Here is a 12,306-nt window from a genome sequence, read left to right as displayed (position 1 = left end):
AGCTGAGATTTGCGCCGGCGAAAGATGGACGACATACCGGTGCCAAGATAGCTACGAAGGCCGGGATCTGAATGGTGGGCTGTCGTCCGACGCTGAATAGAGCACTTATCTCTATCCTATGAGGTGTCATAGTCCAAAGCAACGAAGGGGCAAGACAAACTAGCTAACTTTCACTAAACGCTTTATATCGCGCTCACAGGGTTTATAAAGGTACAAACTAGATGCTAGACGGGAGACATAAGAAACGTTATCAAGCTGACAGCGTAAAATCTGACAACAGACGTCTGAAAATAAAAAACAAAACTAAACGAATTGCAACCAAAACAAAACCTAAGAGCTGGTACCGCATTTGCTGGTATGCCTGGACGGAGGGCAGCATGCGAACTTCTGAAACACGCATACCAGTTTTTAGGTTTTCTTTTGGTTGCAGTTCGTTTAATTTTGTTTTTGATTTCGATATGTCTGTTGACAAATTTCACGCTGTCAGGCTGATAACCTTTCATGTGCTTCTGCTGTAGCATCTACTTTGTGCCTTTACAAACCCTGTGAGCTCCAAAGAGAGTTTAGAGAGTTTAGAGAGTTTAGTCTGTCTTGTCTCTTCGTTGTTTTGGGCTATGGAACCCCGTGTGAATTATCCACTAGCCCGAACCATCACCCTTATAATTTACATCCCTTTCCTCTCCTTATATGTTCTCCATCTTCTCTTTTACCTAATTTCTTCTAACTTCTTACGACTTGGGCGCCGGCGGTCTGTGCCCGCCCGTTACAAAGGGTACAGCTACCATAGTACCGCCACAGTTCACCATTATCATCATCGCGTAACCGTCGTCGGCTCAAAGTGTACGGTCCCGGGCACCATCATCATCATCCGTGGGACTGTACTGTTGGGAGATTGCAACCATGCATCCCGCATAACGGGTTTTTTTCTCGTGCTACGGCTAGAGAGGACGAAGAAGAGCACACCGATGTGGCAGCGACTCGCCTGGGCTTACTAACCGCGCTTCCTCTTGCCGATTGACGAAAATGCAGTCCACCCAAGAAAGCCCCGAGGGACGCCAAAAAGCCGACAGTCCTGGCGTAGTTTCGCTGCCGGCCCAGCTACTACATGAGAGCTGGCCGCCCTCCCCGACATGTCCTGGCGCACAGCAAGGCGCACATTTCCAGGCGGACGCCGCATGGGTGGCGGCTGAGGCGCCAGAGCAGTGCTACCCCGTTTTCTGCTACGACGGTGCTGTGAGTCCCCTTAACGGTCCTTTGTTGGAACCTCAGCCACCAAAGAGGAGCAGCCTCGAGTGCCTCAGCTTCGTGCTCGGCACTGCGTTCGCTGGCATGCTCCTGACACTGGGCCTTCTTGTGGTTCACGGGCCACTCGCTACCCATGAGATCACCCCCGAGGACCATCTCACGGCACCCAGCCTGGTGGCGACTCCACGTGCTGTCGGCCGACCAGGGATTCCACACAGAATGGCCGCGCCACGGGTTGGAAGAGGCGGGAGGAAGAGGGCTTCGCAGCGTTCTCGCATCGTTGTCCCGGTTGGTGGAAGGAATAGTAATGAAGTGGTATTTCGTGCCGCGGTGTTGAGCACGAAGACGAAGACGACGACTGCCGCCACAGAGGCGCAAACGCATGACCCCGACGAGGACCAGGTAATTCGCGTGAATTATATGATCTAGAGAGATAAAGGAAGAGGGAAGGCAGGGATCTTAACCAGAAGGGTGTCCCGGTTGGCTACCCTGCACTGGCGAAGAGGTATGAGGGTACTGAAAAAAGAAAGAGAGAACGGACGAGGCGCACAGTCAAAATATCTCCTTCAAGCAAATCGCTCTCAGGTAGGAAAACTGTGCGGCTTTTTTTGGTGCCGCACTCTTCATTCATGTAAAGGTTCTTGGCTGATGAACTCAACCGCAGCCGGACTGCAGTTCAGTTGAGCCGCAAGAACTGAATGTAGTGCGTCCAGCACTTGCATTGCGTTGTTGGCTGCTGGCATGTGCATGCTATAAAGCAGAAAACGCAAGACATTCATAAAGGATGTGAGCATCGCAATCACTTGAAGGACTTGGCCATGGTCCGGATCCTGACTTTTTTCGGGGTCAGTCGTACGCTCTGGACACTGGGAGAGCGGCTACATCCCTCACCCAGGGGGAGTGCAAAACGGTTATTACTGATCGTTACTGCGAGCAATGTTCTGGAAACGCTCGTGCTTAACACAGTCTTTTTGAAAGGCAACATAACAATGCTTGTCGCTCCGTACAGCCAGCGCAATCTAGGGGCGCGTGCAGTTCGCAGATATCGCTGTTCAGAGTGGAGGCGCGCTCCCTACACTCTTCTGCGTCCTCTGTAGCAGAAGCAGACGAAAGAATTCTGCCGCTGAATAATTCTAGGCGCATAAAATTGCGCGAGCGCATGCATAGTGCATTACAGCTATACAACTGACGTATGGCTGCATTTCATCTAGATTCGAAGTTCTCGTCGTCTGTAACGGACAGTTACTGTGCCCATGAGCGCTTTGTAATCAAGCGCGAAATGCGGGATACTATTGCTATCAAAGGACCGCTTTTCGGCAAAGTTGGCTATAGGATCATGGAACATTCTCACCTACATTCATTCGCTCAAACAGCATCGGAGCACAGAATAGGTTGCCGATGTTACTGACGGCGTCCTGGAATTTTTAATGACCACGTTCTGAAATGAGTGCATAGTTTAATTGCATGCGTCACGTCAACTTTCACGACCAAAATTCTCTTCGTGGCCTAGACGGACGGAAGTACAGCTTAACATGGGCTTAAGTTCGCTTTGCCTCAGTCGACGGTACAAACAGGCTGCCGCTCACTAGAGAGAAACCGTTTCCTTCTCTGTAAACGTAAATCGCAGGCGGACTCCGAGTCCTGCAGCCGTCACCTGTACACGCACTGCACGCTAACAAAGAAGGAGTTCTTCTACAACGTGGACCAGCACTCCTGCGTGTCGGCGGCTGAAGACACGGTGCACGTCTGCAACCGTGGCTCTAACCGGTTCGTGAGCCTCGACAGCTGCCTCGCCAGCTGCGTCAAAGGCCGCCAGGCATCGGACCGCTGCTACGAGAGCACCATCTTCTTTCCCTGCTCGCGGTGAGCTCGATGCGTCTCTTTAACGCCTTCTCTATTATAAGTCACCTTTACATGAAAGAGACGGAAGTAGAATCCAGTTTACTTTCATACGGAATGTGAAAAAACATCGAGTAACAGAGTAGACCACGAGCTATGCCTTTGCTTCTTAAAACCAGCCCTTCCTCTCGAAAAACCAACTGAAGACGCATTCTGTCTATTCATGTAAACGCGGCTATAGATGAGGGGCTGGCCAATTCCAAGAGCGGGCATATCTCTTTATTGCCCACCAAAATTTCCGGTCTCGACTACACTTCGAGGAATGATCGGTGTTGTAAAATGTAGGGATGAAAATCGGCTGGATGTTCGCCTGCGGTGCCATAGTGTGGTAAATCTTATGTGTGGCCGAAGCGGATAACCGGAAAGCTGCGCACATTTTGCGCCACAAGAATAAGAGGCTGCCAATGAAGTAAAATATGGCGATGGCCACTTGGGACCGTTGTCGCCCCAAACACCCAACCACCTCCTCGCCCTCTCTAATTTCCTCCTCTAAAGTTGGCCTATAATTACGCCTCTGAACTTAATTTTCACGAGTCGTAACTGAAGATGAGAATTTAACTTATCACATGCCTGACCCACAAGAGGTTAGCGGCCAGCCTGGAAAGGGCTAAATCACGTTTTTCGGAGAGGAAGTCGGTGGTGTATGCATTTCTTGGATGGACTAAGAAACCTTCTTTTGCGCGATTCTGACAGTTTTCTCACTTCCCCCTTGACCTCCTGTACAGTCATGTCGGGTTGGGGAGGGTGGGGGTGGGGGTGTTGCCAACTGAAAGCGCCCGCTCATAGCGCGTAACCACCGCACAGAGAACTTGCGCTTTCTTTTTTTCCCGCGTCGACTTTGCTAGATTGGGCAAACCCAAGTCTTACGCAACACAGCTAACGTTTCCGCAAAAGTACTTTTAAGGTACTCAACAGTACTTTCTGCGGCAGTGAAGCCCACGCACTACGAGAAGGTTAGGAAATTTCACCCAGTGAAAAGATTTAGACTATAGGCAGCGCAGGCATGAGCCATAATGGCGTAGTTAGCGGCCTAGCTAAATAAAAAGAGCAGGTTTAGTGAAACCTACTTAACAACAACGAAAGACAGCCTCTATCACACTCAACAGTTTGGCTTGATCCTGTGTTTAAATACAAAGCACAGGCAAAAATAAAAAAAAATTCAGGGGCACTTTGGTTTTCTAAAGTGCTGCAGAAAGCCTTTCCTGGCGCACTGTTTGGCTGTTTGACATTGACTGCGATACTGTTTGTGCTGTACTAGAGCTTTATTTGACTAAGCAGTTTGACTATACATTACAACTACACACTTTGACTACCGATTTTGACTGCTTCTTTAGCACGACTCTCTCTCTCTGCTTCGATGAGTTCGGTTGTATCCATGGCGCTGTTCGCTGTAATGCGGTATGTAATGCGGTCACCAACAGACGCCTTACGCCCCCTGTCGGAGCCCACGACAACTATTTTATTAGTTGTCTTTTCTAAAAGGGGTCGTCAGGCATCCGGAGGTTACCTCATTACTGAGAATCCGCGCACTCGGACGTCAAAACCTTTTCGACCAACCGAAAAGTGTGGCACCTCTGCTGACAACCTTCTGTCGACAAACTTCTATCGACAACGATGAGGCATTAAAGGCTTTCGCCTTAAAATGCGGCAGTGCGCGTCTCCTAGACTAGCTTGACTCCTGCGGCACCACAGAATGTTTATGCAGGCATACGAGAGAAGGATGCAGGCCAACATGTTGATCACCAACTCAGTTCTGTGTATGCATCTTTGATTGGCGATGTACATGCAGTTTACCAGCAGCTATTTGAGACTACAGAATACTGATTATTGCTCAGGTTAAGTCGCATGCTAGGATTTGTCGCTGACTGCCGTGGTCCTTTATGCAGACGTTTGGATGGTATGTGAGGTTTAACATCTCGAAGCTGCGCATGGACAATGAGAGACGCCATAGGTGAGGGCTCTGTATTCATTTAGAACACCAAGAGCTTTTTAGGCGCACTGACATCTCATTTTTGTACTTTGCCTCCACCGAAATGGAGCCTACGGGGCCACGTATCGACCCCGCGCCATGAGACTCGGCACCTTAACCCTGTAGCCCCTATGCCCTCGTGGTGAGTATATATAAAGAGGCTTAGTGGTATCCTTCCTATTCGTCATTTACTATATTCGGGTTGGATCTAGCTCCTAACAACGCCTTGAGTTGTGGGGAGCACCTACAGCAATCATAAGGTGCAGAGGTATATATTTTTGAGATGAACATTGCGCACTCTTGATGGCAATTAATACACTTTGCCGCCACGCCTCCATCCCTCGTGCAGGCAAGACGTCCTGTATGAGCCGTGGTACTTCGACGGCAAAAAGTGCGTCGCGTGGAGCTTTCCGCAGGGCAGCTGCCTTTCGGCTGGCCACCGGGGCGTGTTCCGTTCCGCAGCTGGGACGAGTGCCGCAGGCACTGCGTGCTGTATCCGGGCTCGGAGTGCGACGAGGGACACCCGCCCGCCGAGACCTGCTCGCCGCGACAACTGAGGCACCCGTACTTCGCCGACATGCAGTCCCACGGCGGTGCCCGCTGCGTCAACGCATCATGGCGGACGCTCCAGTCGCAGCGCTGCCTAATCGGCCCCAACCAGTTCTCCTCGATGTCTGCTTGCCGCAGGGCCTGCGTCAGGAACTAGCGGCGCGTGCCCTGGCGGTGGTCGCCCTAGCTCTTTGTGCAAGCCTTGCCACACAGTGTGCTTGCAGTAGTACCACAATTTTGGCATCATGTCAGCAGAGTGCGTGTTATGCGTTCTTGCGGAAAAGCTATTCAGAAAAAAAATGCACGACGGAACGCGGTGTTCACGAGTCGTCGATTTCGTCTGCTGCCTCCGTGATTGTTCTAAAAGGTGCGATGGGCACAACTGGTGCTACTGAATTTTTAACAGAGATTCACGTAAATTTCAAATCCACGAGCAGCGCCAACGAGGATGTGACTGTGAGTTTAATCATCAACCGCATTTCACCCGAGAAAGCAGTGTTGTCAATACAAAAAATTAGTCATTAGTTGAAAGGTATAGAAGTAAATGATATGTATCTGCCGTAAGAGTAGCCAGTAGATAAGTAAAAAAAGCAGAAATTAAGAGTTGCCTTTGACAATTGTTAGTATGCTGCCAAAAATATGAGAATGCATAATAATAGACTTGAAAAATAATCAGTGATCATAATCGAACATCTTCGATGAAGGTATGCGAAAACAAAATGGTCACGCTGCGCGAATAGAAGGATACGCCATAGTAATAAGCCGGCCTGCGCCCTTGAAACTGGTGCACACCATTTTTTAAGTGTTTCCCGCAGCACTGAAGCAGACACGCAACCTCGCGATGCTTACTGAAGTCTCGCCTGGCGCCTAGCTCTCGTCTTTGTCGCTTTGCGCTGTCACACTTTCGTCAATATATGTGTAACAAACTGGCGCAGGTCACCTCTGCGGCCTCCTGTAAAGCATTTACTGTGGAAGAACAAAGCTGCTCCATTAGTATGCGCGTGAAGCAACGCGTCTGAGGCGAAGTTTCTTGTGCAGATGAACCGAAGACAAACAATGCGTTTAGACGGACACACTTTTTGAAAAATATTTAGAAACAGAAGACACTGGCATTCCTTACCGAAATCAGTGCTTGCTGTACGGAACCCTTTGAGAGGGGGGGGAATTTTTATAGACCGAAAGCTTGGTGGCATGCCTCATTAATGCATGCCATCTCGCCTGTTTGGTACAGATCAGAAAGCACTGCTCTCGCAGTACAATGGCATCCAGATAATCACCGAGTGACTACCCTGCAGCGAAGACCGAACACGAAGCATCGGCAGCATAAGACGCCGGTTTTTCAAATACCAAAATTCTTTTCTCACTTAAAACAAAAAAATCTGACTCAGCTGCTTGAAATAAATGTTCTTAAAAGATACTGTAGAATGTACTTGCTTTAATATCTTTACTTGGACCCCCGTCACATGCAATTTGTGGAAGAATATGGCGCAAACAAATTTTTCCGAAGTCAACTTTTTTTTCCTTACAGGGTTTTACATTTATTGCGTTCCGAAACATTTTATTGGCTTCTTTGCCTTCTGCAGACCGTGCGAATATAGTCAGAAATGGCACTGTGAGGACATAAATTATTTACGTGTTCAAATTACCGTGATTTTTTTAACTTTTGAGGTTCTTCATATTAAGAAAAAAAGAAAAGAAATTCGTTTGAAGTAATTATCCATAACAGTCAAACTTCTTTTATTCACGTAAAAACCAATTAATAATCATGGCTGCAAGTATATATTTACAATTTTTTTTTGTTAGTCTATATTTCTGCCATTTGCAAACTTTAAATGTACGCCACGGCACGGAAAAAAACTTTTCCACCGAAACAAACTGGGGGAACGTTTTTAAATTGCACCAAGTTCCCCATTTTTTTTAAAATAAATTTCAGGTGGCCGAGTACAAAGTTTGCGTCATTTATCGTGGAATGACTCATATGCCTACTGGTCACCATTGCCACCGAGGCTTCACAAAGCCAAACGTACGGTTCCCAACGGGTGCGGGTAAAAAAAAAACGCTTAATTAATCAAACATCCTACCCTAGTAGTGCAGCATTGATTCTTGGCAAAGTTTTTTCAGCACTACAAAAACGACGACACAGAAAGAAAGTACAAAGGACGGGTTGTACAGCGTTGCTTTGGACATCCTCTTTCGAGCATTCTGGGGTGTACAGTGAAGCCGGGATCAGTGCAGTCGGTTCGCCGGCGCTGTGGTGCAATTCCGGGTTGGAATATGGGACAGAAACTGGACGAGGGCGATTTCGGCGCTGTGAGCAGTTCACGAAAAATATATGCCTCATGGGGTAGGATTCTGAGCAGCGTCCGCTTCGGTCATAAGGTTCTGGGTCATATGCTGCGGTGAAAACCAGCTACTGGGCGTCTCGCTCCCGAGGTGGCAACACCTCGGGAAGCCACACCTCGACAGCGGCCTGAGCTGCTTTAGGCTTCCCCTTTCTGACGTGTTCTACATTCCAATCTATGTGCTTGGCCCAGCTACGCCTTTTCTCTAGTACCTGCGTCTTCCACATTGTGCTGAGGTTGTGAACTATAAATGACTATGAGGTATCCTTGTTAAAATTCGCTCATATATTCATGAAACAGTAGCATAGATATTTTCACATAAAGAAGTTAGGAAAACACGTTTTTCCAAAAATGCAAGCGTTTGCTTGTAATATTCGATTCTCTAAATTCGTGGTATTATATTTCAGGCACGAGTTAACGTCCCACAATTGCAGGTGAGCTACAAGTGACGCCGCAATGAAATGCTCAGGACTAGGTTTGACCATCTGGGCTTCTTTAACGTTCCCTCGAATCTCACAGTACGCGGCTGTTTTTACATTTCCCCCCATCATAATACGGCATCCAAGGCCTCGTTCGAAGCGGAAGTCGCAGTAAATAGGCACCGCCAGAACAGACGCGGGCCAAGTGATTGCGAGCACCGGTGAATGAAGTGCACTGACTGCCTGATGACGCTGATGCTAGACCTTTAAAACTGCGAAAGATTTTAGCTCTGAGACCTTTTGCAGCCGTGAAGTAGGCGTGGAATAGCCTATATTAGAGTTTTTGTTTTCGAAAACCTGAAATTGCAAGGCCTGGGACATCTATATTGTAGTCGTGGCATACGCAGCCTGGCAGGTCGGTGGTTGGGCGAATGGTGTTGAGCCGAGAGTCGTTCGCGAGCGCTTCCTCGAACTAAGGCACGGGCTGACCGACAGCACTAAACGTTCTTCACTGATTGGGGTGCAGCGTTTGTTTGTTTTTTTTTTTTCACGCCAAGGCAGTCGCGCACACACTCATAGCGTCCAGAGTACAATCATCTCTGTCATCTTCTCGACGCGGCACACGTCGACATTTTTCAGGTGAGGAGAGAGATTTCCATTAAGCTCGACTCGCTTCTATCCGACCCGATGCTGCCGCAAGCGAGCGAAGTGGGGAGGGCACCACTTAGCATGCTCAAGGTTACGCGCTCTTCTACAAGTATCTCGATCCTTCTGAGGCACGCGCAGGCGATGTTCCTTTCGCAGCGCTCCAACTTTCCAAATGCGCGCTGCAAGTAGGAATTCGCGCTGCAAGTAGGAAGTGCTCAATTTTTAAACTTTTTACCTTGTAGGGGACCATCGGCTCAATTCTTCACCACGGGTACGTTCTTGGCGCGGGAAGAGGTAGATGATGATCACGACAGCGCGAGCACCACGCGCTGCATTCGGAACCTGGCGCGCGTAGGAGCAGCAGCGGCGGTGCTCGCACTCAAAGCGAACTGACAGAGCGACAACAGATTCCGAGGCTATCGGGAATTCCTGCGATTTCACGCTCAGCTCTCTGAATAAGACAGACAGCCATGCCCAAGCGCACCGCCGTCCCGCTCGGGTTCAACAACGTGTCCATTGCTGAGGATTTGCCCAGTGCCTGGGACAGTGGCCCTGTTACCACCTCCGCCGACTTCGACCTTGAAGTCTTCTGGGGCGGCAGGAGCAACGTGTCCCAGCCTCGGAGACCTGGGTCCATCCGTTGCAGCCTCGGCGTGGAGGTCGTGTTGAACGAGATGGAAGAACCGCTGGAGCGTACGGATCTGGAGTTGGCCCAAGGAGACGCCCCAGTGTCCGCGCCGGGACGTGCACCAGGGGCTCGAGACCAGCGGCGCCAGCTACCAGCAGACCAGGTATGGAACAAGTAACAGCTATATCCAGTAACAGCCCAAGTTAGACTACCTGTTTCAGTTCCGTGCCCTGTTCGTTTATTTTCACAGGGAAGGCAGCCCTAGCGATGCTGGAAAGCACGTCCTTGCAATAGAGATTCCGATACTGTCGAAGAGTATATCGCTGGGAGTGTCGTAGTTCGTTTTCAGCGAGGGGAGGAGGATTTTACAGTTTAATTTCTATGGTGACGTCTACATTTCACTAGGTAATGTTTTGAACTCTAAATAACTCTGCGTACTTTTCGCAGAACCGATATTGCATTCACGTAATGCAGGCAAGGTTTCTCGTGTAACCAGCTCTAGGTGAACGTCACGGGACCACCCGTAGTAATAACCACGCGGTAGGTTGCCGCACAACTAAAAATTTCTTCGCTCGCAACATGCAACAAGTAAAGAGCGTACTCGAACTTCGTAGGGCGGTGGGTTTTACATTTAGTTACGCAAAAAGCATCCGCCGTAGCGGCCATGGATCTCTTGAAGAAATAGTTCAGTAATAAGGGAGTAATTACTCATTGAGATCCGCCCAAGCGCAGCCATACGGCTACGAAGGAAAGCTATACAGCTTGCTCAGAAACTTCGCGAACTGTCTGAGAAAGCTGTATAGCTTTCCTTCGTAGCCGTACGGCTGCGCTTGGGTGTATCTCAATGAGTAATTACTCCCTTATTACAAATCAACTCCACCTTGGGGGATTCCCCTAAACATTTGACAAACACTGTTCCCAGTTCGAGTTATTGATAAATTCGCTCTCGCCCTACCATAAGCTTGCCGTCCCGGTTAGCTCAGTTGGTAGAGCGATTGCTCCGGTGTAGCGGTGGTCCCGGGTTCGAACCCCGGACCAGGACAAATTTTTCTTTAACTACGAAGTTTCTGAGAAAGCTGTATAGCTTTGCTTTGTAGCCGTATGGCTGCGCTTGGGTGGATGTCAATGAGTAATTATTCCCTTATTACAAATCTACTTCACCTTAGGGTATTCCCCTAAACATTTGACCAAATAATTCAGTGTTACCTTCATTGCCGTCCGAGCCTTTTCAATCCGTCGCAAGAGCTCCGGAGTGCAGAGATATGAGTTCAGCCATAGAGAGATAAACGCCTAATAGGAATGCTCCCCTTCCCGCTGACCAAGAAAGCAGTACCAAGGGTTAACGGGTGAGTCGGCTGTACAACTGAAAATCATGAATGGTAGTTAATTGCAACTGAAGTAACTCGCACCTCGTCACTACCACAGGAATTGTGTTCTTCAATAGAACTAAGACGTGCTATTTCTTCGCATGTTTATACTTACTTTTCCAGCCAGTCAAAATTAATTGCAGGATCTTATTAACAGAACTTTAGCTTTCGGCTGTGCTTGCGTAACTTCTCCCGTGAATTGGGCAAGCACGATGAGGTGGTTCGCCAAGGGGACGCAGGTCATCCACTCTGCGTAGTTCCTACGGTTACGGGCGGCTGAAAATCGGAATAGTTTCGCCCTGAAAGTCTCACCTCTGCAATTATCAGAAACTGGGAAATATTGGGTCGCCCACAGGTCTTAAACTTTAGCAGGACGCTCAGAAAGATACCTATATGTTTTTGCTTTATAATATGTCCCAGCATTTATAGAGAGGTCTGCTTTACCTTTTTCGTTTTCGTAACTGATACGTCTAATGTGAAAAGCTTTGACTTTTATAAGAACCGCAGAAACATTAGTCAGTTTGGCAGCCTGTCGGGACAGCTTCAGGGAAAGCTGCTTGCGGCTCTGAGATCACGGTATCGGTCGCGCAATTCGACCGCCAAAAAGTAACTCGAAAAGTAACTCGACATATGTGATCAACTTGAAGAGACACGTTCTGGTTTGAAACAGGCACTTCTATCAACCATGCTTGCAGTCATGTGGTTCTTTTCCCTCTGCAACTTTATAATTTTCATTCCTTATTACATTCACAATAAGTTTCAAGAGCGGTGGAGTGGAAGCGTAAACATCCAGTGGCACTGGTCAGCCAGCCAGTCTCCGCCATCGAGGCGCTGGGTAAAAATCTGCAATTAGCAGAAAGCGAGATCAGCGTCGTCTTGTTAGCATCGTCTTTGTAATGAGCTATTACGTAATGGAAGATGTCAGGAGGGTGCAAAAAAGCGATCATTATCTATTTGGCTTCCCTTCGGAGGAAAAAAGCATAGGATATTTTTTTTTCATTCGTTCCGGATATGCTCACTTTAAAAACCACCCCTGCATAGTTTCTTCCTACTTACACGGTTACCCCTTTTGAAAGCTTGTCGAGGAACTGCTGTGCATCTCAGGGGCATAAACTCACATTCTATTTGCGGCGCCATACGCCAGAATGTGAATATGGGTTCTGTTCTATTGTGTGCTTCTCTGTTTGTTGGCACTGAGGTGGAGGCCACAGCTGACTAAAGCCGACCGGGGCCCAATTCT

General features: G+C 48.5%; 1 pseudogene; it reads left to right on the top strand.

The window, feature by feature from the left end:
• Positions 1-1,023: 1,023 nt before the first annotated feature.
• LOC149354069 (uncharacterized) lies at positions 1,024-5,819 on the top strand (annotated as a pseudogene).
• The last annotated feature ends 6,487 nt before the right edge of the window (positions 5,820-12,306 follow it).

Source organism: Amblyomma mixtum, chromosome 3 (assembly GCF_055824585.1).
Source record: "Amblyomma mixtum isolate Tamu chromosome 3, ASM5582458v1, whole genome shotgun sequence".
NCBI classification, from domain to species: Eukaryota; Metazoa; Arthropoda; class Arachnida; order Ixodida; family Ixodidae; genus Amblyomma; species Amblyomma mixtum.
The sequence above is the reverse complement of the archived record's forward strand: the minus strand, read 5'-3'. Positions and strand labels throughout refer to the sequence as shown.